At 41.5% G+C, this 26,741-nt stretch overlaps 1 protein-coding gene across 6 annotated transcripts in view; it reads left to right on the top strand.

Annotated features, from left to right (window-relative positions):
• SORCS1 (sortilin related VPS10 domain containing receptor 1) overlaps window positions 1-26,741 on the top strand; it is a 578,863-nt gene that overhangs the window by 120,586 nt on the left and 431,536 nt on the right. The window lies entirely within an intron of this gene.

Below are 26,741 nucleotides of genomic sequence, written 5' to 3'. Positions count from 1 at the left end.
AAAGCCATCCTTTGGTTTGCTAGTTGTGTCCCTTCCGTGGCCTTTCATTTAGGCCTAATAGAGATTATTTTCTATTACATCCCCAAAATTACCTCACCTACAATCTGAGTGGGTGTGAAAAGTTGCACGTAACTAAACGTATTTAGCTGTAAGACATTAGTTGAGATAGCTCAACTCTAAAGGTCAAGGGATGTTTTCCATCTTCACATGCCCCATAATGTATTTATTTATAAGTAGTTATCAGTTGAAACATATTTACTTTGCAAATACTATATCCAAGGCAAGGTCCTAGGCACTGGAGATACAGCAGTGACTAGAAGGGCAGGTTCCTGCATTCATGGAGTTTGCATCCTAATTGGAAGACGAATTCACACATTAATGTAGGGTGTGCTATTTCAAGTGGTGTTACGTGCGATGAAGAACAGGAAGGCAGAGTAAGTAGAAAGACAGTGAGGTGCTATTCTAAGCTTATTTGTGTTCTTTCGAAGGAGCTTACTGGGCATTACTCAGCACCAATTATCTGCAATGCTTTGTGCTAAAAGCCCATGCCCTGTAATGTGCTTTCAGCCTAATGATGGAGATAGGAAATGCATAAAAGTAGCTAAAACGTACTGTTGAAACTGATCGAGCCGGTAAGAGAGGCACAGCATAGTATCAAGGAGCTTTGAAAAAGTGAAAGGGCCCACCTGAGTAGCAATACCTGTACAGGCTTCTCAGAAGAGGGCTGTGGGAGGTGGGCCCAGGTGAGGAGGAGCAGGAGCAACTTGAGCAAGGACACGACATGAGGAAAATACCGGCAATACACTCAAGTAACACATGGTCCATTTTGGCTAGAGTGCAGGGAGGGAGCTGGATACTGCTGAGAGAGCAGTGTAAAGTTCCCTTGTCGCCAAAGTTTGAAGGGCTTCAAATGCCAAAGTGAGAAATTGGAATATAAGAGCCACTTCAAAAAATATGTATTTACATGTTTCCCGATTATCAGAGTAATTCATTTGCATCATGTAAAACGCAGGCAATTCCTGATAATAAAACTTCAGGCAGAAAGGTGAGTTAAACAGAGCTATGGTAACAAAATAATGACCCATCAGTGGTGTATAGACAATTTCTGAGTGGAAAGAGTTGCAGAATAATCATGTACGTTTATTGACCTCACCAACAGTAGTTTTGTTTTTAACTACTTGTTCTGCTGACATCTGGGTTCTGTCTAAAATTAACTTGAATGCCAGACGGGCCTGTTCCAGAAACCTTACGAAATTCAAACACATAGCCACCGTCATGGTTAAGGGACCGTTTGAGAGACATCAAGTTTTCTTTGCTTACTGCTCTCGCTTGCACCCTTTACGCTAAACGGTTGTCCGGAGCGTTGTGCCTCAAAGGATGTTGATCCTAATTAAAGACTGAATTCTCTGGGAGGATTTTTAAATCCCAGCAACTGACACATGGATGTAGAAAGCCAAATGATCTCTTCCCTGGAATCAAAGTCCTTTCTCTTTTTCAGATTCTTTGCTAGAATAGTAAATGTCTTCTTTCACACACTCTGATATGCAGGAGATGCATGTCGGTGCCCAATGTAAAGAGTTTTTAATCCTTCTGCATTTTTCTCACCCTCTCTTTCTTGGCTGCATATTGACTTTTATGAGCTCTAGTCACTTTGCCTTTGGGGCCTCTTTCTCTACAAAAATACATTACAATTATATTTCATGACTGCGTTGGTATGAAAACAAATATTGACATAAAATGTTATTTACTTAAACATTGTCTTTGAGCTAAAATTTATATTTTTTTCTTTTGATTTTAAAATAAATTAAAACATTGCTCTGGTCCCCTAAAACTGGTGTGAGCCTTAGGAACTCTGCATGATGTGCCTGAAGGGGACGTTGGTCCTTCTTCGTAGCTGTGGAGAACTGATAATAAGCTGAACTGAGAACCAGTATGCATGGTGGGGCCCAAAGTTGTCCATGCCCCATAAGACTCTGCGGATACGGACTTTAGGACAGATACTGGATACTTCGAAAATACCTCCCACTTGTACACTAGGAACATGGGGAAAGGTCAGATTCATTTTACTGACCTTTTCTTTCCCATCAGCAGTGGCAGCTGCAATCTTTTATTTGCAGTGAATTGAGGAAAAATAGGGGCCTCAGTACTTACATGAGAACCACCAGAGTCAGTTAACAAGGTCCCTTTGAATGAATTTCAGTTTTCTAGGCCCCATTTAATGGAATCAGACATTTTGGATCACAATCTCAACTGTTAGAGGCATATGAATCTCATGCACGCTTAAGCTCCTAGCCACTGTTCTACTAAACATCTATGTGGGTTTCTCTCCTCCAGTAGTTCTCCATTGCGGAATAAAGCCTGGCTCTTTAACCTGGCATTGACTGTCCTTCATAGTATGTTCCAACACCCCTCAGAGCCCGGTATCTCCTTCTCCAGCCCTGCTGAAGTACCAGAAGTTATTCAAATGTACACTCTTCTCTTTGGGCCTAAAATCCACTTCTTTCACAGGCTCTCAGTCTCCTATTCATTCCTAAGGACTCATAGCAAATGCCATCCCCTCTCCAAAGCTCCTGTGGATCCTTTAGTATAAAATTGACCCCTCCTTTCTTTGTGCCCTACGCACATAGCTGATATACCACCTGGGGCACATTATTGCATTTCTTTAGTTGTGACTGTCAACTTGGAAAAAAACCACACGATGTGAGAGCTGTGAGTTTCAGTTTTATCTGGGGACTTACTGAGGACTACAGCCCAGGAGACAGCCTCTCAGGTACTGTGAGGTTCCTCTGAGGAACTGTGTCAAAAGAGGTAGAGGGAGAAGCAGGTATATATATATAATTTTGGCAAAGGGGTACGTGCAAATCAAGCATACATCTCAGTAGAAGGTTGCTGCTAGTCACGAGGAACGGATACCTAATTGAATGGTTTTAGTGCTTTTCTAAGTCTGGGAAGATGCAAGAATCCGGGTTCATAAAAATTTCTCCTTAAAATATCTGACTGTCTGAAGGCCTTTTCTGCCGGTTTTCCCAGAGCACGGAGTTCCTTATTCTCAGTCTTCGCCCTGAATTATTTTTTCAGGGTATGCTGTAGGTCAACAACTGCAGTGACTAATGACTCAATTCTTGTAGAACTGGGTGGCAAGTGGCATTCCTTAGTTGGCATGACTTTTCCCCTCCAAGTTAGAATGCTCATTTCTTAAAAGCAGGGCTAATTTCTCATTTGTTTGTTCATTTTACGAATTACAATGCTTGTTTCTTACAGGCAGAGTACTTTTCTTCCTTAACTATATTTCCCTTTTGTGTACATGTGTATGTGTGTATGTATATTTGCTTGTTTATATATTTATTAATTCTTAAGGCTAAACACAGGCAAGGGAGAACGTGAACCTTTCAAATGGCAAAAATCAGTGTCTTTAAATATAAAACCCTCAGGATGGATAAAAACTTGTGACAGAAAAGACCTATTAAACTACCCATTACTAATACTAAGTCTTCCTCCCTGAGGACATGAATAAAGGCTTATTCCTTCTTCTTAGGTATTTTCTAGTTCTTTGCCTGGATTAGATTTTAATGACCGAGGATCCGGAGGTCTCAATAGTTCCCTGGAAGTATTTTGTGGCTATCAAATTGACTTGTAGAATTTTTTTTTTTTTTTTTTTCTCCTGGGAAAGATTTCTATGCTTAATTGAATTCTCTATTTGAAGGGTGACAGAAGATGAAGAGGCATTCATTAGATGCCTGGGATCTTTGGCATAATATAATTTGGAACATCTAGCTCAAATACTTGAACAAATAAATTTTATGTTGGAATAGCCTCAGAATCTCCAACATGGAGTTCATGCCCATCAGAGCTGCACCAGTGTTAGTGGTCAATCATCACTTTCCCACTGGCAAAGTGGAAGTTGGAGCTAAGTTGGGGACTTCCTATACACAGCATGAGAGCTCCAACCCTACTTTCTCATGCCAAGGGCAGATGTCGCTGTTCTTTTGAAACACATTCGCACTGTGCTAGGATGGCCTCAAAAAACATTCACTGAAACAGATTTGAGTTAGCATAAGAGAGAAAACTTACCTGCCAGCCTGGTTCTAGATGATCTCTATGGCTCTTTATAACTCTAGATGATACTCTTATTTGCTTAAGAGTTTGCTGTACTTTGGGGTTGATATCATGGTAAGTTTTGAAGACTATCATCTCTTCGCTTGAATGCTCCATTTTAAGGTTAATGAATCTTTATTATGGACTCAGATTTGATACTGGAACAAGGATTTAAATTTTAAAAAGCTTTACATTTTCCCAAAGTACCCTAAGAGCTGTTCTTTTCTTCTTAGGAAAACCTAAAGTAGACAGGAAACGTATTATTCCCATTTGTGATGAAGAAATCGAGGTGGTAAATGTTTAATTGGTTTGTCTAGGGGAACACAGATATATCCTCTGAAATTCCTGTTTGAAACGTAGTGAGTGCCCCAGCCGAGCTGGCTCAGTCTTCTGAGGGCTGTGATCTCACTTTTCACTGCATGGTTGGATTTACATGCCAGCCTTTTACATACAATTCTATTTGAATATAGGGCTAAAAATATTTTTAAAAAACATTGGTGGAGAGGAAGGAGAAATGAGCTGGAAGTTTGAGTGTATTTCATTTGCAAATAAAAAACACAAATGGGACTCGAACTGACTCCACGACAGAGGGAAATGACTGCTCCTGGAACTATAATGTCAAGGGATAGCCCTAGTTTCAAGCCCCCTCAGATCCCAGGGCTTTGGTCATCAGAGATCTCCCTTCCCAGCTTTCATCTCCACACTTCTCTAAATGCATTTCATCCTTGGCCAGAATCTTTCAGAAGGTGTCAGAGATAACCAACAGTCGTGAAATGCTTAACAGCAGAAGGAGAGAGCCTCTTTCCCAATGGCATTAACCAGAGTCCTGGGACTGCCTCTCATTGCTTTCAGTAGGGCCATGTGCTTTCCTGGATAAATAACCACGTAGGAATATATGAGTAAAACATATTGTATTTTCATGGGTTCCCCCCCCCCAAATACAAATTATATCATACTACACATCTGTTCTGAACTTGCATTTTTCCTCCCACCTAACAGCACATCTTAGAGATATTTTTGTGGGTATCGATACATGTAGATCAGTCTTTTCAACTGTTGCATGACATTACAATGAACAAATATAATATTGATTATTTAATAATTTTACCAATAATGAGCATTTAAATAACTTGAGTTATCTTTGTTACAGCAAATTTGACATTATATTAACAGCATTTTACATACCCCTTGGGCTGCATATGAGATTATTTCTCTAGCATAGATACCAGGAGGTAGATCTGCTGGGTTAAAAGCTGTAAGCTTTGTTGATGAGTGCCAGTTGACTTCCAAAAAGTTTCACCAGCCTCATGAGTTTTTCAGGTTGTTGCTGCTACTGCTGCTGCTGCTGCTAGCAGCTCCTTACTGAATACTCACTCTTGGCCAGGTACTGTGCTAAGTGTTTTCTCTTACTACAGCCCTCATAGGGTTACCCTGTGAGATACCTGCTAATATCATCATTAATTACCGTTTTACAGAAGAGTGTGTCAAGGCTTAGAGAATTCTAGTCACTGGTCTAAATTTAGAAAGGTGTTTGTCTTGTTGTGATAAACTAAAGATGAACTTTATATTCTAAAGTTAGAAGGTATATTACTTGGACTATCCCATGTGCTCAGGGAAGAAATTTATCCCTGAGTCTTGGGCCAAATACATTAAGGAGAAAATCCACAAACGTTCCATCCCTGTGTCCAGTGTATGTGATTTGGATTCCATACAGTATTTCTGCAGTTATTATCTGGCATTATTAAATGTGGAGTGAAACAAAGTCAGTAAAACAAAATTGCTGCTGACTTTCTTACTGATCTGAGCATTAGCCACCCAGAGAAAATTAACATGGCAAGGAGAAAACTGGAAAAAAAACCAAAACGGGCCATTAGATAAAGCAACACACACATGGCAGAGAGTAGGGCACGTTTCTCCGTGGAGTCATTGGCTGTTGTGCAACATGGTTCATGTGGTGATGACAGTGGCTTAGAATCCTTGCAACATGTAAGTGTTATCACTGTGGCTGGCTTCCTGGACTCAGGTGTTATTAAGAAGCCTTACTGGGCTTCCCTGGTGGCGCAGTGGTTGAGAATCTGCCTGCCAATGCAGGGGACACGGGTTCGAGCCCTGGTCTGGGAAGATCCCACATGCCGCGGAGCGACTAAGCCCGTGTGCCACAACTACTGAGCCTGCGCATCTGGAGCCTGTGCCCCGCAACAAGAGAGGCCCCCACAGTGAGAGGCCCGCGCACCGCGATGAAGAGTGGCCCCCACTTGCCGCAACTAGAGAAAGCCCTCGCACAGAAACGAAGACCCAACACAACCATAAATAAATAAATAAATAACTTAAAAAAAAAAAAAAAAGAAGCCTTACTTTACTTAATCCTGTGAGGAAATGTGTTTATTTAACCTTCAGTTGTGGTGGTCAGATGTTTAGTTCTATTTAACGTAGATTGCACTGGTGGAAGATTGTCTGGTCTCTTTAAAAAATAGATCATCTGCTGAGCTCTTAGGAGGTGGTTAATTGGTAGCTGCTGAGTGGAAAAGGCACCCCATGCCTCCCAGCTGAACCCAGAGGAGAGCCGGAGAGGAAAAAAGGCCGCTTCCAATGGCTCTGGAAAGAATGGGCTGAGCTCAGTTATTCTGAGAACCAGGAAATAATCAGGCCAGATAAATTTAAGGTACTTTGGCTCATGCTAGAGAATGTTGAATATCCTTGGCATATTTCAATTTTAGAAGTTTCTATAGAACAAACGAGAAAGCAGCGTTATATAGGGCCAGAATTTGCAGTCGGTTTATAAAGAGGTTTGATATACGTTTTATTCCATACTTTTTGGATTACATCCATCCATATGGCTTAGCTTAATCGTGTTTGATAGTTTATTTATGTTTTGCTCTTGTAAACGAGTCCTCTTTATTTTGCCATAAACTCTTGTGGCAATTGCTTTACCGTATTTTAACATTCTGGACCTAAAGTCTATCATGTTTTGACTTTGGTATTTTTTTCCTGCTGTGTTCAAAAGACGAGCCAATCGCTGCTGACCTGTTGGCAGGATTAGAAGGTAGAGTGTATAATATTGAATATTAAAGATCTTCACTGATTCAGCCAATGGGAGGCCAACTCCCCTCCTGTAGATGGTGAATATTTAGAGTATATTAGTATCCACGTCATGCAAGTTTCTGTCCCATTTCTGTCTGAAGTATTAACGTTTACAGCCTTTGTTGCACTTGGAATGTGTATCATGCACTGGGCCATCTTAAATGTGTGTTATTTCATTTAATTCACGCCACCCCACCGGGAGGGTCTACATTCACCCTCATCCCCATTTTACCAGTCAAAAGCAAATAGGATTTAATCTGCTCACCTAGAACCACAGTTATCAAGCAGCTGATTCAGAGCTACACCTCCCGCCTGTCTGATTTCAGGCTTCATTATACTACCATGCTGAGTGCTTGCTTTCCCGTCCCTGCCGTTTTCTTTCCCCCCCCACACACATGTCCTACAACTTCAGGAGAAGTTTCTTTTGCTTTTTTCTGCTTTATTTTTCCATTGAGAAAAGCTTACAAAGTCTCAATTTAGTACCTTTAACGAATCTTTTTTCCCTGTATAGCTTTGTTTGGCGACCCCCGGCCATAAATAAGTGGAGAAATGAACAAATAAAGTGTCCTTCCAACAAAGCACATAGAAAGTTCCTTCTTTTAAAATTTTGTCTGGGACTTGGTTTCTCCTATTAGCCTCTCCAGCTGAAGCAGCTGGAACTAATGATCCTTTTCCGGTGTTTACCTCAAAGTGATGTCAAAAGAATTGGATGAGTCGTTTTGCAGGAATAACAATATAATACTCAATATTTTGAGGATTGCACCAAGTCTCCGCATGATTTTTGCCTGGAAATGATTTTATCTGAGAAAAACACTGGGTTTCCCTACTCCCACAGCTCATTTATAAAATATGCCAATAGTTATTGAAGCTTCTTTGGATCCAGAAGCCAGATAGAAATGCAAACAGATGATGGTTGTTTAATTCTTATCGAGCTGCCACCAGGGCTGGCTGCCTGTAGACCTCTCCCCTCTCTCTAGGAGCTTGGATACAGTGTATGCCCCGAAGTTAGTTCTGTAACTTGTGTCTCCGTGGGAACATATTTCCATCACTGAATCTATTGGAAGGCCAAGTTCATTTCTTTGGTTCTAATTGAAAACATAAATGACCAGATAGAATACTAGCAAAAATAGGACCTTCTTTATAAATGGAACCCTGAGCAATAAGGGAGGATGATGAGAGTACTACTTAAATATTTTAGAACTTGAGATTTTTTTCACCAAGAGATTTCCTTCGCCATAATGAGAGTTGGGTGGTCTGAGCCTAGATATCTTACCAGGGGCTATTCAGGAGATGAAGAAAAGGAGGAAGCATTACCTAAGGAGGTCCCTAAAGTCTTAGAGCTAAAGCTCTAATTCTAACCAGTTCTTACATCTGTAGTTCTCACTTGTGTTGAAATCACCACTGTGAACATTTCCTGTGGAACCAGCTCAGAGAGAAACAATGACTGTCTGGGCCAAGCTACCTAAATAGCTTGATGAGGTCACCTACAGCCTTGCGGGACCAGAGAATTTAAGTTCCCTTATGTAAGTATCTGTAACTGCCTCCTCAACATATTATGTATGTGTGTATATGTGTGCCTGTATGTGTGAATGTGAAGTATGCTTCAATGAGGCAATGGTTCCTCATTTCTACCTCTCAAGTACTCCCTGTAATCGGTATCTAGAATGAAAGGACTTAAAATTTAGCTTTTTTTTTTAACTAAAGTATCAATCACTTTCTCCTTCATACTGGCTAAACTAAACAAAGAAGATTGGCATCCAGGGCAGGCTATTAATGTCACTCTATCCCTAGCAGGTATAACATCACGGCACAGTACAAACACGGAGGCTTAGGAATCACGCTGTCCGGGTTCTAAGCCTGATTCTGCCATTTACAATAAATATGACTCTGAGATATAAAATGGGATAGTAATTATAATGTCGATTTCATAGGAAGTTTGTGAGGATTAAGTGAAGCCATCCAGGTATAGCACTTAGAGTGTCAGAATTTTAGAACTGTTAGCCCTCTAACAGTCAATTCGAAAACACATTGGCGGTTTAATGATCTTCAGATGTGAAATAACTTTTAATTGAGATGAGATTTACAATTGACAGGCAAAAACAATTTAGAGAAAAAGCCCAAATTATAGGTGACGTTTGCAATCAGTGAATGAACCCTGAGCCTCATCTCTGGAAACCCTCATTGGCAGTGGAGCTCCAGATGATTAAATACTACATGTAGCGTCCTGATTAACTTTTTTTTTTTTTTAATTTTATTTATTTCTTTATTTTTGGCTGTGTTGGGTCTTCGTTTCTGTGCGAGGGCTTTCTCTAGTTGCGGCAAGTGGGGGCCACTCTTCATCGCGGTGCGCGGGCCTCTCACTATCGCGGCCTCTCTTGTTGCGGAGCACAGGCTCCAGACGCACAGGCTCAGTAGTTGTGGCTCACGGGCCTAGTTGCCCCGCGGCATGTGGGATCTTCCCAGACCAGGGCTTGAACCTGTGTCCCCTGCATTGGCAGGCAGATTCTCAACCACTGCACCACCAGGGAATACCCCTGATTAACTTTTAATCTGCGACTAATGATAGGTATGGTTTTCACTCCATTCTTCTACCAAAGCATGGTTCTGCTGGTATGGGGTTGGCTGAAGGGTGGGACTCTAGGTCACTGCATTAAGTTGAAGAGTTGAAGATTTTGTTTTTTTAACTCACTGGGAAGAGACATTCTTAGTGGGAAGCAAAGCACCTGATACACTGTGCTCCTCCCCCCCCCCCACCCCCAAGAAAGTAATCCTGCATAACGTTATGTGTGAAGATTTTTTTCTGGAAGAAGTCACTGAAGCAAGATGCCCTAAGACACCTTACAGTAACACTGGAGCAAAATCTACATCTCCACATCTACAAAGATGTAGGGATCCTGGAGATGAGCTGCAGCAGTGTCTTCCATCCCACGTGGAGATTGGTAATCAATATCCAAAGCTCTCTTTTTTAAATATTACAAATGTCCAATTGTAACTGTACGTATATTTGTGTTCTTCATTATACAGAAGAGCTAAGTCTTTCAGCTTTGGGCTGATACTCCTCTTTTAACGTGATGAGTATTACATTGGTTATCTCAAAGGGTCAGGTTAGCATTTTTGTGTATTTCATTAATAAAAACAGGTAAATGGATAACTCACCATATATTTATTAAAAAGAAAAGCAAATAAAACATGGTGTTTATAGGGAAAAATTGTGAAAGGATTTCTGGTAGAAAAAAGGATAGGAGTCAATGTCCTAGTAACCCATCCCCATCAGAGAGACAGGTATTTCTTCCATTCTTCAGGTTCTAGATGGAGCTGGAGAGAGGCTCAGTTTTCTCTGGTGGAATTGTTAGTGTTGTTTGAAATTGAAGCATGAAGGACGGACAACTAGCAAGCTCACAAATGCCTTTTACCCACACTTCTTCAAGGAGCCTCCGGCCTCCTCACTTTTGGCTCTTTTCTGATACTGGGAGCATGGCCAACCGTATTGACTCAACATCCTTGAGCTCCCTCCCAACCCCCCCTCGCCATTTCTGTTTATGAGATCTTCTTTACTACACAAGCTAATTAAGACTTAACCAGGGTGCTTCCAGATGTGAGAAATAAGTGATTTTCCTGTTGAATTGGTCTGCCTGTCTCTGTCCTTCCCAAGCTGTTCTGTGGAAATCTCTTTCCAAATGTGTTTATGATGCTGATTAGTTTCCCCAACCAGCTACCAATGAACTAGGGGATTAACTGGCTTATAATTGTATCTCACGTCCCCGAAAGCATCAGGAGTGATTAATGGACCACATGCAGCTGCCTTCCCTAACTCTGTATTTCATTATCCGGGAGGGCCACCAGCTCCAGGCTCCCTTACTCCACATGACTGAAAAGTTTTCCTGGAAGCAGAAAACCCACTTGTACTGTAAACAACAGAACTTGGAAAATCAGGGAATGGGGGCGAAGATTTAAGAAAAGCAGCAAAAACTTAATAAACTTCAAGGAAGTTAAAACAAACAACCAGCTAAACTCTAGAAGCTTTCTTTGCACTGTTAGTGGGAGTATTTAATCTTTCTCATCTGTAATTTTTTTTTTTTCTGCATGTAAAATGGATTCCCTACCTTAATGAATTGTTATGTGATCCTTTACTGATGAATTGAAGTAAGAGCTTAGCGTAGTTCTTGGCACACAGAACTTAGTGTTTACCGTTACACGTCAGTGCTTTTATACAAGGTCTTCATCATCACCTGTTGGCTGTAGAGACCACACTTTGCACAGCCTGTGCTCTGCTCCAGTCGGGAATCAAACCATTGCCATTTTGTAGCCGTGAGACTGAGGCCCAGTAGGAAATAAGAATCGGGAAGGGTATAGTGCATGATAGTGGTTCTTGGAATCGTGCCTCCCTTTCCAAAGGAAGATGAGTTTGTTCTAGTGGCAGGTTGTGGGGTGGACAAGTGTGGTAGTGACTGGCAAAAAATCCTTCCAGCGGCCAAGTTTTGCTTCTAGGTTGCTGGCTGCAGCAGTGGGTTTGAGGGTGCGATGCCGTCTGAAGTGTGCTGAGTGAGGAGGGGATGGGAGGGAGCTTAAGTGTGTTATTCCAGCCTCGTCTGATTGCCTCTGTCAGTGAACAGCTTCAGGTGACATCAGCTCCGTTGTCATTTTTCTTTGACATTAGACACTGTGGAGAGGCACCCAATTCACAAGACCCCTCTCTTCTGGAGACATCTCTGCATATCTGGGGCAATGAGGGGAGGTTGCCAGTAGGCTTGTTTATAGTGACTTACTTCAAACTTAACAGCTGATTGGAATATATTAGATTTCCCATCCCGGGGATGGAATTCAGACCGAGGGAAAGTAACCGTTTCTATAACTGTTGGAAACCCTGGTTGTTTTGAGGAGGACATGTTCCACCCAGCATTTGGACTCAGAAGCAGGAGAGGGGAAAAAAAATGCAGATAAGCAGACAGAAATCAAGAAAAGATACAGATCAGGAGTCCTCTTGGGATCTTCGTGGTTTTCATGCCTGATTTCAGCCCAAGGCTCTCAAGCCATGCCAGGCCCCTTGTGCATGTAGTAACTTTCCCTTTACTTTCTCTTTCTTGCTTAATCTAGTTCCAGCTGGTGTCTGTCCATTGTTGCAACCACAAGAGTCCTTACTGTCAGACGTATGTCTGTGTGTCTTGTGTATATTTACGTATCTGCAGTGGAGCCCTGGGGAACAGATCCACAGAGAGCAGTTGAGGCTGTGCTCTTGGGTCTGTCAAAAGGTCACAGATGCTGCTGCCGAGTCCGATGGGCTCTCCTTTCTGCCGTTGGCGCCACCAGATTGTGCATATGTGTGAGATTCTGAACATGATAGAATAACATATGGGGAACAGCAACATAGCGGAGTTGGTCCAGACTTCTGACACTGGAAAACAGAAACACAAGGTCCTCGTGCAGAAAAGTTGGGAAAGGGAACCAAGGGGAAGCAGAGAGGTACCGAGTTTAGTGTGGAACACAAATATGCTTTCAAGTGTCAGAGGGAAGCCCAGAGAGGATGGCCTGTGAGCAGTTAAAAATAATGGCCAGAAAGCCAGGACTCAGTGAAGATTGGGTATCATTCACATTTTGAGGCTGTTGATGCAAAGTTCTTCTTTCCTACCAACGTCATGGAAACCTTCCCAAAAAGTCAGTCATTTTCCAAAAGAATGGAACTAAAGTCTTTCAGGGCAGTTTGCCAAATGATGTTACTCTGTGTCTCCAAGCCCCAGACATTGATCCCTTAAATGACTGTGGACATGATCAGTTGCTTTCAGATCACTAATTTGATGAGTATTATGGGCCCTGGCTAGCAAAACAACAACAACAACAACAAAAAAACATTAGAAATGGAAAACAAATCTGGCAGGGGTTGGAAAGGATCACTGCAAAGTTACTTTTTAATGGAACCCAATGAGGTAACTTAGCCATAAATGAAAGAAGAAACTATGGACATGCCTAACAGTTCTCATGATCTCCAGTTATTTCAAGGATTAGGGAGAGAAGAGGTTGTTGTATCAATGTTTTCACATAGAGGTGGGAAACGTCTGACTTCTGGTATGATTTCATCTTTCTAGACGTCTGCTTCAGGCTAGATGATAATGCCTTCCAGGTGAGCTAAGCTAGCCCATTCAGACACTTGCCAGTTTCTGGGAAAAGAACAGTTTGAGAACTGTGAGCCCTAGTTTTCCCTCCCGTTGTTTCTCTAAGTGCAGCAATGAGGGTGCCAAGGTTCTGAGATTCAGGTGAATTGCGCACATGTTCTTAGAAGACTCAGGACCCCCTGCGTATCCATGCTGTGTCACTTCTCACTCCTTGATGTCTCTCCTGTTCCCTTTGTGTGTTTGTGGTTTTGTGTCTTATTCCCTTAGTTCTTTTTTTTTTAAATTTATTTATTTAATTTATTTATTTTTGGCTGTGTTGGGTGTTCCTTGCTGTGCACGGGCTTTCTCTGGTTGCGTAGAGCGGGGGTTACTCTTTGTTGCGGTGCACCGGCTTTCCATTGCGGTGGCTTCTCGTTGCAGAGCATGGGCTCTAGGCGCGGGGCCTTCAGTAGTTGTGGCTCGTGGGCTCTAGAGCGCAGGCTCAGTCGTTGTGGTACACGGGCTTGGTTGCTCCACGGCATGTGGGATCTTCCCAGACCAGGGCTCAAAACCCGTGTCGCCTGCATTGGCAGGTGGATTCTTAACCACTGGCCACCAGGGAAGCCCTGTTCCCTTCGTTCTTTACCAGCTGATCTTTCCACTCTCTTGTATCATCTTTCCCCCCCGTCCATTTCCCTTTCCCGATATTTTTGAAATCTTTTCAGTTTTAAACTCAGTATAATGCAAAAATGAGTTTTGCTCTTAAAAAGATTATTGTATTCATTGAGCAAAGGCTTGTTCCTGTTCAAAATCAAGTGAGTTTGGCCATGAATAAGCTTTTACTCCAGGCTTTCACTCCCTCCAAACAAACCAACAAAAACCCACTAGTGAAATTTGCTCTTTCACTTCTGTGAAATTAGATTTAAATGTGTCTTAGTAATATACGTCTACACCTGTTATATTTGTGATTTTCCTTTGCATAGCAGAGCTGTGGGTGTGGAAAACTTAGACATGTAAAGTAGGGCATAGATAACTTTTGAATTGTACAAATTTGGGTTTAGATATGGTTCAATTACTTAGTAACAGCTGTATGACCTCAAGCAAGATATTTAACCCCGTTTTCTTTTTTTTTTTTTTTTAAATTTATTTATTTATTATTTATTTATTTTTGCTGTGTTGGGTCTTCGTTTCTTGTGCGAGGGCTTTCTCTAGTTGGCGGCAAGCGGGGGCCACTCTTCATCGTGGTGCGCAGACCTCTCGCTATTGCAGCCCCTCTTGTTGCGGGGCACAGGCTCCAGACGCGCAGGCTCAGTAGTTGTGGCTCACGGGCCCAGTTGCTCCGCGGCATGAGGGATCCTCCCAGACCAGGGCCCGAACCCGTGTCCCCTGCATTGGCAGGCAGACTCTCAACCACTGCGCCACCAGGGAAGCCCCTAACCCCGTTTTCTTATCTGTCACTTAGGGATCGATATAATGCCTACCTCATGGTGTAGATAGGAGGATGAAGTACGATGTGATATTGGTAGAGTACTTAGCCCAGGTCTTTAAGCAGTCTCAATAAATGATTGCCATTATTATTAATGTTAGTATTAGAGTTGTCTGAAATCACCTGGTACTAAGTATTGAATGTGGGAACTGGCACTGGACCAACAAAAGAGATGTTCTTATTACTAAAAGAAGTAGCATAGAGTAAACCACTTTTGATGTCTTTAATTTTTTCAGGTGGAAAATGGTTAAAATAATTTCAGAATCTGTGAGTTCTTATATGACATGGCAATCTTCTCTGGACCTGCATAGCCCTCCAAAGCTCATCTTTGGCACCTCTACTTTCCTCTAGCCGCACTCCAAATGCACCTTCTATGTATCAACTCTTTATTGCCCATGATGTTCCTTTCTGCCTCAGAGATGTTCTCTCTGCCTTGAAGGCAGTGGACGTTTTAACACAGTTTCTGATACAAGAATAAAGAGCCTACCTACCAACCTAGAACTTGGATAAGAGTGGGATAGAGACAAAATGAATTTGTACGTATGTGTATACATACAATTGTGTGTGCTTATATTTGATTAACGTCTATTCCACACCCTTAATTGTAGTGTCTGTGAAATCAGGGACCGAATTTCTTTACTTCCTCCCATATCTGGAATACCTAGTTCTGGCCTGAACAAAATACGAGTTCAACGCATATTCATTGGGTTAACTGAATGCTCTGTTGAGAATTTAGGCAATATGCTTACAATGGAGGGGCTCTCCTTTCAACCTTGGGGTTGCGTTGGGAATGAGCAAGCTAACATTTACTGCGTATTGACTGCATACTGTGCTTTGCGGGAATTGCAGGAAGAGGGACATGAAGACTGATTTTTGCAGTAGAATGTTTGAATAAGTAGCTTACGGTCAGGAGGCTGTGAGTAAGTAGATTTAGTGGGACTTTTTCTGACTAATGTGTTCCCAAACCAGTGAACCCATGCCCTTGACTGATGGAAGGGAATATTAACCAGAATGCAAATGCTTTATAGTACTCGCCCAGTATTACAGAAAGATGCCAGTTTGCCAGTGAATGACCCAGACATCCTCTTATGAAAACTAACAGGAACTCAGCTTTGCCTTAGGGAATTGGCTTTTTTTGAGGTTTAGCTATTGATTGAAATCCTGTAGGAGAGCATCGAGCACAGTGTCTGTACAACCTGTGGGCTTCATATATATTAATCTTCCCATAAGAGCCAAGACTTCTTGATTTGTTATCTAGGAACTATGTGTGTTCATTTCCTAGAATCACAGATCGTTGACCCAGAAAGACTTGAGATTATGTCGTCCAACTGATTCATTTAAATGATGAACCAAGAGAAGCCATGAGAGGTTAAGTGACTTGACTCAGGTCACACAGCTGCTTCTTTGGTTTAGAAGCAAACATTTGTAATCTGTTATGCCCTTGCAGTGAAAAGAAGGAGAGATAGAAAATGAGAGTTGCTTGGAGATGAGAACCTTGGGGGTATACATAACTAGAGTTCACAATCCTGTTTCCCATAGTTGATTGGGTGGTTGCTTGTTTTCTATAATGGTGCTTAGTTGAGTTGTAAAGGGTTTCCTGAGGATTTAGTTAACATAGCCAACCACTCACACAAATGGGGTATTGCTAATCTCTCTCAAGAAAATGAATGAACAGTGTTACCTTCCACTTAATGAGCACCTGCTAAGTCCCAGGCAATATGTTAGAACCTTTACCCTCAGTATTTCAGTTGCATGTGGCCTCGTACAGTTTTACAGATAAGGAAACCGAGACTCCAAGGAAATGAACACGTTGTCAAAATTACAGAAATAGGAAGCGGTGCAGTTGGGAGTCTTAACACAGATCTGTCTGAATAGGAACCATTTTCTGTTCCCTGTCTGCTAATTCTCATGAAGAAAGGATGGGGAATTCAACGTTTAAGAGTAGTCAGGTGAGAAATGTTTAGTGCTGCCTTCCGATGTAAAGTTGGCCCTCTGTATCTGTGGATATGGAGCCCATGGATACGGAGAGCCGACTGTAAGGGACTTGAGCATCCGAGGATTTTGTTACCCTCAGGAAGCCCTGGAACCAGTCCCCTGCGGGTACCGAGGGGTAACCGAATGTTAGCCTAAACCCTGAAAGTTCTTTTGAACTAGGTGGGTAGTTTTACCAGGTGAAAATACAGTGACCCTCGCTCTACCTGGCAGGAGTCGGTTGCTTTAGAAAGCACCTCCCTCCCCATCAATAACTGGTGAATTAGTTCAACTTGGGAGGGATAAAATTTTAAAAAGAAACAAATTCAACCCCAATGTCTTGTTTTCTTTGGAAAAGTAACCATTATTTCAGTCACCAAAACTCATTTATTTATTCTTTTGTTCACTTACCAACATAGTTTGAGAACTTCTTTTGTATTAGACACCAGGTGGAGAACAGAGGATTCAAATGAATAGGTCTCTGTTCTTTCCATCAAAGCGTTCACATTCTCACTGGGGCATGACAGGCGGGCCAACAAATCACTGTGATGCAGTGAGCTGGGTACCTTGACAGAAATCCTTTTGCCACCGAGCCAGCAGGTTGTGTTTGGGTCTCAGATGATTCTGTATGTGAGGACCTGCCAGCGGAGTTGAGGATGGGTACCTTTCCCTGCAGCAGTGGGTGATTGAAACTTCTGTGGTGCCCTTGCTGCTCCTGCTAATAAATCAGGCTGGATCCACCTTGTGGCTTTCCGTGGCTGTCCTTGAGGAGAGGTGTCATACAGCTGCTCAGGGATGAGTGTAATGGTTTATGACTTCAGCACCTGAAGTCCTATCACACAGCAAGTTCCCTGGAGGTGGTGATCATACAGAACGAATATTGCGTAGCTGGTGATAATGTCACGCTGCCATGCTGAGTTACACGGATTGCCTGATCCCTGCAGCTAAAAAACTCCTGGCTGATTAATCCTGATGCCATGTAAATAGAGTCGGTGTCAAGGAGATCGTAAGTGAGAAAGTGGATGCGCAGATGGGGACACTAGTGAGGGGTAGAGAGCCACCACCACCCCTCTCATCCCTCAGCCACCACCACCCCTCTCATCCCTCAGCCACCACCACCCCTCTCATCCCACCACCCCTCTCATCCCTCAGCCACCACCACCCCTCTCATCCCACCACCCCTCTCATCCCTCAGCCACCACCACCCCTCTCATCCCACCACCCCTCTCATCCCTCAGCCACCACCACCCCTCTCATCCCACCACCCCTCTCATCCCTCAGGCAACCCCTGACAACATCATTATCCAGGCGAGGGGAGGCGCATCACTCAGCCAGGTCCTGGAAGGCTTCCAAGTCTTCCTCCCCCAACCCCACCCCCAGCCCTATTTTAAACAGTTAATATTTTACAAATCACGTAACCAGGCTTTCTCTTGCTTGCCATGCCTCCAGGGAGGAGTAATGGGGCCACGCCTGTATAAGAAAGCCTTAATTACCAACCAGATAAATTGGGGCATGAGTTATTCATACTGTTAAAGGACTCATTAGAGAGTTCCTCTACCAAATGTAAAATAGCTAGCTAGTGGGAAGCCTCCGCATAGCACAGGGAGATCAGCTCCATGATTTGCGACCACCTAGAGGGGTGGGATAGGGAGGGTGGGAGGGAGGGAGACACAAGAGGGAGGAGATATGGGGATATATGTATATGTACAGCTGATTCACTTTGTTATAAAGCAGAAACTAACACACCATTGTAAAGCAATTATACGCCAATAAAGATGTTAAAAAAAAAAAGATGCTGTCACATTTGAGTTACAGAAATTTAATGGCTCATGTAAGCTAGGTTTCAGGTCTGCTGACACTTCAGTTGGTTTATACGCGAGACATGCATGTCCACCCACATCAATTATCTTGTGTTTGGTAACTTAACTGCCAGTGTGAAGGGTCATGGGGAGGTGTCACATCACACTGGGCACTGGCTCCAGCTGTCATGCTTGTGCTTGTCTTTTCTCTTTTTTCCTGGTCCTGTCCTTCCCTTCCCTTCCCTTCCCTTCCCTTCCCTTCCCTTCCCTTCCCTTCCCTTCCCTTCCCTTCCCTTCCCTTCCCTTCCCTTCCCTTCCCTTCCCTTCCCTTCCCTTTCCTTCCCTTCCCTTCCCCCTTTCCCCTTCCCCCTTGCCCCTTGCCCCTTGCCCCTTCCCCCTTCCAAATAAATCCATCACTCTGTTCACCTGAAGAAATTCATATTGGTAAAGATATTCAGATGAATAACATTTTTCTTCATCTCGTTAAACTTTTCAGAAACATTCCAGTATGTAAGTGAAGATAAACTCACTGGAAAGTCTGTAGAGATTTGGAGTCATGTATCCCTTACCACAAACGATGCTTGAGATTTCCTTCTAATGTGGGAGGTAACATTCCTGTGGATGGTGGATTTTTAGGTTGGCTCCCATGGGGTCCTGGATGGGAGAGAGGAGAGCTTTTATTTTGTACGGAGAGAAGCTGATAGCCCTCTCAAGGCTGACATTCAGTTGACCTACTTCAGCCATTCCAGGGCTTATCTCTTCGTGCAGGATTATTTCCGCAATCCCTTCACTGGCCCTCCCACTTCTAGGCTCTTGCTCTTGCTTACTGCTGTTGTCAGATGCACCTTCCTGAGGGGCTGTTTTTATCCCATCAAAGACTTTCCTGGCTTCCTGCTGCCTGGAATTAAGTTCCATCTCCTCGTTCTGACACCTAGGGTCCTCCAGAAATTAACCTGCCCCTGACTGAATTTATCTTCCTGAAATGTGTCATGGTTTTCAGATTCCCCTTGGAGTACCCTTGAGACACAGAAATTAACCATTTTGTTATACTCTATAATTGGTTTTGTTTGGGGTCTAGTTTCCAGTGTATCTGATTTTCTTCACCTTCTCTACATGCAAATATACTAAGCATTATAAAACTTAATACTATCACACCTCTCTCTCTCACCTTAACCCCCCAAATAGCTTCTGATAGTTTATTTCATCTTTAAGCTTCCACGGTAACTTCAGTAACCTAAGTCAATAGAGGGGCGTTATCCTTGAAAGCTCCCGAAGGTTGCATGTCTCCCAAGTCTTAGCCACATATCTGGGGTCTGCTCGAGCCTCAAGAACTATTCATATCCATGCTGACAATTTTGGGGTTTGATCCCTTCTCTTTAGACAGACTTTGCCATGATGGTAGTTCTAAATCTCTGTGTTTTAACTAGAATTTTCAAGTAGTGTGTTATACATTTAGTTTTCTTTATAGCCTAACTATTCACAGAGGGGTTTTTTTGTTTTTTTAAGTTTTAACATTTTTCAGTCTCTTTTTCTCCCTTGGCAAGCCATTTGTAACAATGCACCTCTTGCTTTTTTGGTTTCAGTTTTGTGACCCCTTATACAGCATCGGACAAAAGTCATTTGATGTAATTAATATTATTAGTAACATACTGTGCTTTACATCAGGTAATTTTGTGGGCATTGTTCAGCTTCAAAACTCTTCAATACTGAGAAGACTAACCCTCAGCTCCAAGCAGGCTAGTTAAATCTCCACAGATTCTTCTAAAATAGAGTATCCTTCTTTTTCCTTACCTATTCAAATCCTTCCAGAATATTTAATGATACTCAGGATTTATTATATTTTAAATGTGGTAAGTATCTTGCAGTTATTATTCTTTCTAAGAGACCATGTCTTTTAAAGATACACCCTGTGAAACAATTACCAATGAAATGCTCTATGACGTAGTGGATTTCCTTCAAAATCATCCAAAATTCAGGTGAGAAAGTGGGCAGATGTACAAATAAAACAAGATGGACCATGCATTTGTCAACCTAAATAAAGAGATAGATGGAGGCAAGCTCACTTACCAGAAATTTAGTTTATTTAGGAAAAGCAGAGGAGTTACAATTCAGGAAACGCATGCTATAGCAAGCTACAGGCAAGTCCATGGAGGGTTTGGGGAGGCTGCACTCATAGGCCAGTGGTGCAAAGAATAGGGAGTCCAGCTAGAGTCCAAGCAGTAAAGCCTCATTGGCTTGAGGATGGCAAGGGATTCCTGGTGGATATTCATTGGTCAGGAGATAAGTCTTGGTCTTCTGTAAGGCGGGCATTTATGGAAATCAGTCTTAGAGTGAAATCCTTTCACAGTTGGTAATTGCTGAGACTGAGTGATAGTACTGTGTGCTAATAAGCACTAGTATAATACTTACTACTACCTCTCAAACCTTAATGCACATCAGTCACTTGAAGATCTTGTTAAAATGCAGATTCTGTTTAGAGAAATCTGGGGCTGGGCATGGAATCCTATACAGTTGGCCCTTCTCCATATCTGTGGATTTTACATCCTCAGGATTCAACTAACTAAGGATCAAGAATATTCGAAAAAAAAAATTCTAGGAACTTCCAAATTGCAAAACTTGAATTTGGCATGTGCTGGCAATTACTTCCATAGCATTTACATTCTATTAGGTATTGTAAGTAACCTAGAGATGATTTAAAATATATGGAAGGAACTGCATAGGTTGTGTGCAAATACTACTCCATTTCATAAGGGACTTGAGAATCTGCAGATTTTGGTATCTGTAGGGGGAGGGGGGTCCTGGAACCAACCCCTGCCCATCCCCCCTAGATACCAAGGGACAACTGTATTTCTAAGAAACCTCCAGGTGACACTGATGTGGCTGCTCCTCTGACCATACCTTTGAAAGCTTTGAGAAGCAAGGTATTATAATATTCTCTTTTCACTAGTAAATATTCAGTATTTTCCAAAACAACAACAAATTCCTTCTGTCCTTCTTTGCCTAACTCGGGTTCCATGGCCTCCTTCAGGTATTTTCCCCTAATTTCAAGACAAATTGATTTCTCCATGTTTTAAGCTTCACTAGACCTTCTGGTCTCCACAGTATATTGATATATAACCAAATACTATCTTGAATTGTTAGTTTAAATTTGTATGTTATTATTTTTCTGAGACTACAAAAATTCTCATGTCACAAGCTCTGCCATATGTCTGTTGTATCCCCAGCATATTTTTATGTAGGGTTTGATTTGACTCAAGGGAAGAAAAAAAAAAAAAAAAAGTCGATATTGCCTAACTTCTGAAATGCTAAAAGGAATTCAACCAATTAAAAACTCTAGAAAGATAGTTTGGGGACAGAGAGTGGCAAAAAATGAAAGAAAAGTTCTTGTTAGCCTGAGAGGGAGAGCCCTTGATCATTTCAGTTTGAAGTAAGAAGGTCAGCGTTTCCTGGAAACTGTGGCACGGGGGTGAAAGAGCCCTGTACTGGCAATCAGGAGACCTGGGGGTCATCCTGACTGCAATAATGAGCTGTGAGGCTCCAGCTAATGGTAAAGCTCAGTAGATGGTGGCTGGAATTATATGCGTACAACTCACCGTAACACTCTAGGTAGTTATTATTACCTTTGTTTTCCCAAATGCATGTTTCCCTATGAACCGGACAGGCCGCTTAACCTCTCTGCCACATCAGGGTTCAAAATCAGACCTCTGACTCTGGAACACAAGCCCTTCATTACTAGGGTCTCACTCTATTGAAAAGTATCTCAAGTGTGGTGTGCTGAACTCAAGGGAGGACCACCTGGAGTGTTTCTGTTCTTCTCTCCCCACCCCCTAAATCAAAACGTTAGGGGCAGGACCTAGAAATGGGCATTTTATGAAGTTATTCAGGTGGGTTTGGGCACCCTTAAGTCTGAACCACTGCTGTGTTGTTCTCACTGGTTGTTACACGCACACCTCGTATTAATCTAGACTGAAATTCTCTTGACTTTAGGCATGCCCTCTGGGTCTGTTTTCTATCTCTACGCTCTTTAATCACTATGAGGTTTATGAGATTTTGTATACAAAATATCAGGCATACAATAGCTGGTCAATAAATATCAGGACATTTTTTTTTTTTAATTTTATTTATTTTTTTCAATTTTTGGCTGTGTCGGGTCTTCGTTGCTGCGCGCGGGCTTTCTCTAGTTGCGGCGAGCAGGGGCTACTCTTCGTTGCGGTGCGTGGGCTTCTCATTGCGGTGGCTTCTCTTGTGGAGCACGGGCTCTAGGCGCACAGGCTCAGCAGTTGTGGCTCTCGGGCTCTAGAGCACAGGCTCAGTAGTTGTGGCACACAGGCTCAGTTGCTCTGCGGCATGTGGGACCTTCCCGGACCAGGGCTCAAACCCGTGTCCCCTGCATTGGCAGGCGGATTCTTAACCACTGTGCCACCAGGGAAGCCCAGGACTTTCTTGTAAAAATTGTTTCACTTTCTTTTTTAGATGGAGAAAGAAGAAAGCTTAGTTACCCAAATGAAATTTCTGCATCTTGTATGTACGTAGTATGTGTGTAGAGGGAGTTGAGTGGGGAGAGGTAAGGCAGATTTGGTTGAGAATTTAATTCCCCAGAAAAAAATTATCTTTTGCACAGGAAGTTTAGTCATTACTGCCCTGTGTTATCCAAAATTCCATAAACTCTTCGCTAAATCAACCACCTAATCAAAAGTGTGAAATTTTTCATAGCTTCCAAAATCCATTAGAAAGGGCTGTTTCTAAATGTGTAGGGAAGAGAAACATGACACACAATTGAGAACATTTGTTTTCCACACTGTCTGAGGGTTTAGGTACAAAAATAAGTCCTGGAACTTATTTTAATAAGAGTTCCCTTAAAGTGCCTTTTGAGGAACATTGATTCCATCAGAGTTAATAGATGACATTAATCACAAAAACATTTAGGAATGCCAGATTTAAACGGGTTTCCTCACTGAAGAATTATTTTGGGTCTTTAATATGCTAACATCTATAGAGCAAAAGTTAAATTTCTCAAACATATGGATATCAGGTATTTTCCCTCTCTCATCCCTTTTCTCTCCCCCAGGCATTGTAGAGAATAGATAATCCAGGGAAGATATCCAGGCATCAGTTTTGAACAAAATCATACAGGCCAAGTCACTTTGGGATTGTTTTCATTTCATACTACAGTTCATTTACTGCATGTAATTCTAACTAAAGGAGCTTTTTTTTTTTTTTTAAGCCCATTAGTGAAATCCTGAGATTAGAGGCTGTGTAGTTAGTTAGGGTAAAAGGTAATGTCATTTGTCCTATTCGTATCTCCTTTTAGTCATTCTTGTCTGGGCAGAGTGACTTGGATAATTTGAGGTAAAAGCACTCATCCCAAATTGACTTCGACTCAGTGGTCATCACTGTAGGGGACATCTCCCTAGGAAGAGGAAGCAGAATGGGCTTGGCTCATTGAATTTTAGGTCCATATTCTCAATGACTCCATTGCTTCTAAAAAGCCTTCTCGGATTTTCTGTAGTTTTCAGTCATTGCTTCTTCTTGGAACCCCAGAGTACTCACTGTTTGCAGCTCTTGTTCTGGCATTTACTTTACTTGTCAGACCAACAGATTCCTGTGTTGGAGCTGCCTCCCCAAGTAGATCATAAGTTACAAAAGGGCAGAGTTATGCCCCAACGGGCTCAGCACGGAGAACCACACGCAGTGCAAGCCTGACAGATACCTGCTGCTGGAATGGAATGCATAGCCCATCTGTACTTGCCCTTGGCATTTGAGAAATTCCAGGGTTATATTTTGATTGAATGGTACTCTCCCCACTTGAACTGTTAGGACTTTAAAAAGGGTTGGCTTCTAGAAGGAGTTTGCAGAGACTGAAGTATGTAGCACAGGGAAAGTAGAGTGAATGGGCTCCCTTTCCAGCAGACCCTGACCCCTTTGGTTCAGTCTGGAACTTTTCAATGTAATTGCCTTTTCTGATTTAGGCAACTGTGAAAAAGTCTCAATAATAACATTTTTTTTTTTGTGGATCCCAAACTTATATTCCTATAATAACCAGTCTAGCAATAAAAATGGATGGGGGAGACGGTGGTGAGCCTGAGAATATATGGTCCGTTGACAGAGGAGCAGTTACTTCTAAACTTAGTTGTTGCCATCAGGAACTTAAGCCAAGGATTGTAAGATCTTCAAATGTTATAAATAATAATAATACAAATTTTTAAAAATAATAATCTGTAATCATTGTTCATCATGACAGATCTCCTGATTTTTAAAAAGTTTGTTTATTGAAAGAAAGTTTACAATCTAAATCTACATTCCAAATGTACAATTTACCCACTAGTCAGAGTTTACAGAACAATTTATAATGATCTCATTAAGTATTTACAATACCCTATGAGATGGGCAGCAATCCCCTTCACATATGTAAAACCTGAGGTTCAGATTAGTGAAGCCTATATTTTTTCTTTCAGTTTTTAAAATATATTTTCTTATAAAGTATAGCATATGCCCGTAAAAATGCACAAATCATGAATTGCCTGCTCAATGAATGATCACAAAGGGAATGTGCTTATAAAATCATCACCCCTTGAAGAGGCAGCACATTCCCAGCATCCTCGGGACCCCTGTCACATCCCTGCCTTTCTCTTCAAGGCTAACCACTCTTCTGAATTTTAACTCAATAAACTTGAGTGTGTTAGATTTTGCCTGTTTTTGTCCTTTGTGTAAATAGAATTATACATTCTGTATTATTTCACACCTGGTTTCTTTTGCTCAGAATTGTAATTCTGCAATTTATTTATGTTTGCTCTTTCATGCAGCAGTAGTTTGCTCATTTCACTGCTTTGTAATATTTCATTGTATAACTATTCCACCGTTAGTTTATCAGTTTCACTGTTTATGGACATACTCATTGTTCCTAGTTTTTGATTGCTACAAATAATGCTGAAATGAATATTCTTGCACTTTTAACGCCCAAACATATATATTTTTGTTGGATATATATATATAGAAGTGGAATTTCTGGGTTCTAGAGTAAGCACTATTTATTTTTAATAAACACTGCCGAAGAGTTTTCCAAAGTAATTAAACCAATAATCATATTCCCACCAGCAGTATAGGAGAGTTCCAGGGGCTCCACATTTCATCAACACAGTGTTTTCATGTCTTTCTAATTTTAACTATTCTAGTGGGTATGTCCAGCTATATCATTATGGCTTTCATTTGCATTTTCCCAAAGACTAATTAAGTTAAGCATTTCTTCAGTTGTTTATTGGCCACTTGCCTGTCCTCTTTTGTTAACTCCGTGTTCATGTCCTCTCTTTTTTTTCTGTTAGATAATCTTTTCTTTTGATTGAGGGGTTCTTTATATATTCTAGACATGAGTCCTTTATCAGTTATATGTATTGCAAATATCTTTTCCCACTTGATGCCTTGTTTTTTCTGTCTATTAATTGTTTCTTTTCATGAGTAGAGCTTTCTCATTTTGAAATAGTCTATTTACCATTCCTTGCATTTCTGGTTAGTACTTTGTGTGTCCTGTTTAATAAATTCCCTTGTTTACCCTAAGGTCACAAAGATATTCTTTTGTATTATCTTCCAGAAATTTTATCGTGTTGCCTTTCACATTTAGATCCATGATTCAGCTAGAATTGATTTCTGTGTGTGATACAAGTTAAGGGTCAGGATTTTTTTTCCCCCTATAGATATATCCAGTTGACCCGGCACCATTTATTGAAAAGACCATCTTTTCCCCACTGTTCTGCAGCACAACCTTGTTGTAAATCGTATGTCTATCTCTATGAACCTTTTTTATGAATTATCTGTTCTTTCCAATGAATTTATCCTTTCATACTATCTTAATTATTGTAGATTTCTAGGAAATCCTAGTATCTGGTAGTGTAAGACCTCTCAGTTTTCCTTCCTATTTATGATACCCTTAGATCTTAGCCAATCTTGTTTCCATCCATATTAGTTTATAATCAACGGCTAATAGTATATTTTTGACTTAGGTATTTTTTAGTTCAAAGTTGCCCCCTTGAGATCTTTACAAATTTGTTACCTTCAATCAGAAATGATAGAAATGAAACTCTCACTCCTAATTCATGCATATGCTCACAGGGAGATAATAGGGAAGATTTCATGCTAAACATACATCTTTATTAAGACCATACTTCAGACAGCCAGGGAGCCCCGTGTTAAATGTTACTATATTATTTTAGTTATTATTTTGAAATTATT

The sequence above is a fragment of the Eschrichtius robustus genome, chromosome 7, assembly GCF_028021215.1.
Source record: "Eschrichtius robustus isolate mEscRob2 chromosome 7, mEscRob2.pri, whole genome shotgun sequence".
NCBI lineage: Eukaryota > Metazoa > Chordata > Mammalia > Artiodactyla > Eschrichtiidae > Eschrichtius > Eschrichtius robustus.
Note: the sequence above shows the minus strand (reverse complement) of the source record. Positions and strands in the feature narration are given on the sequence as shown.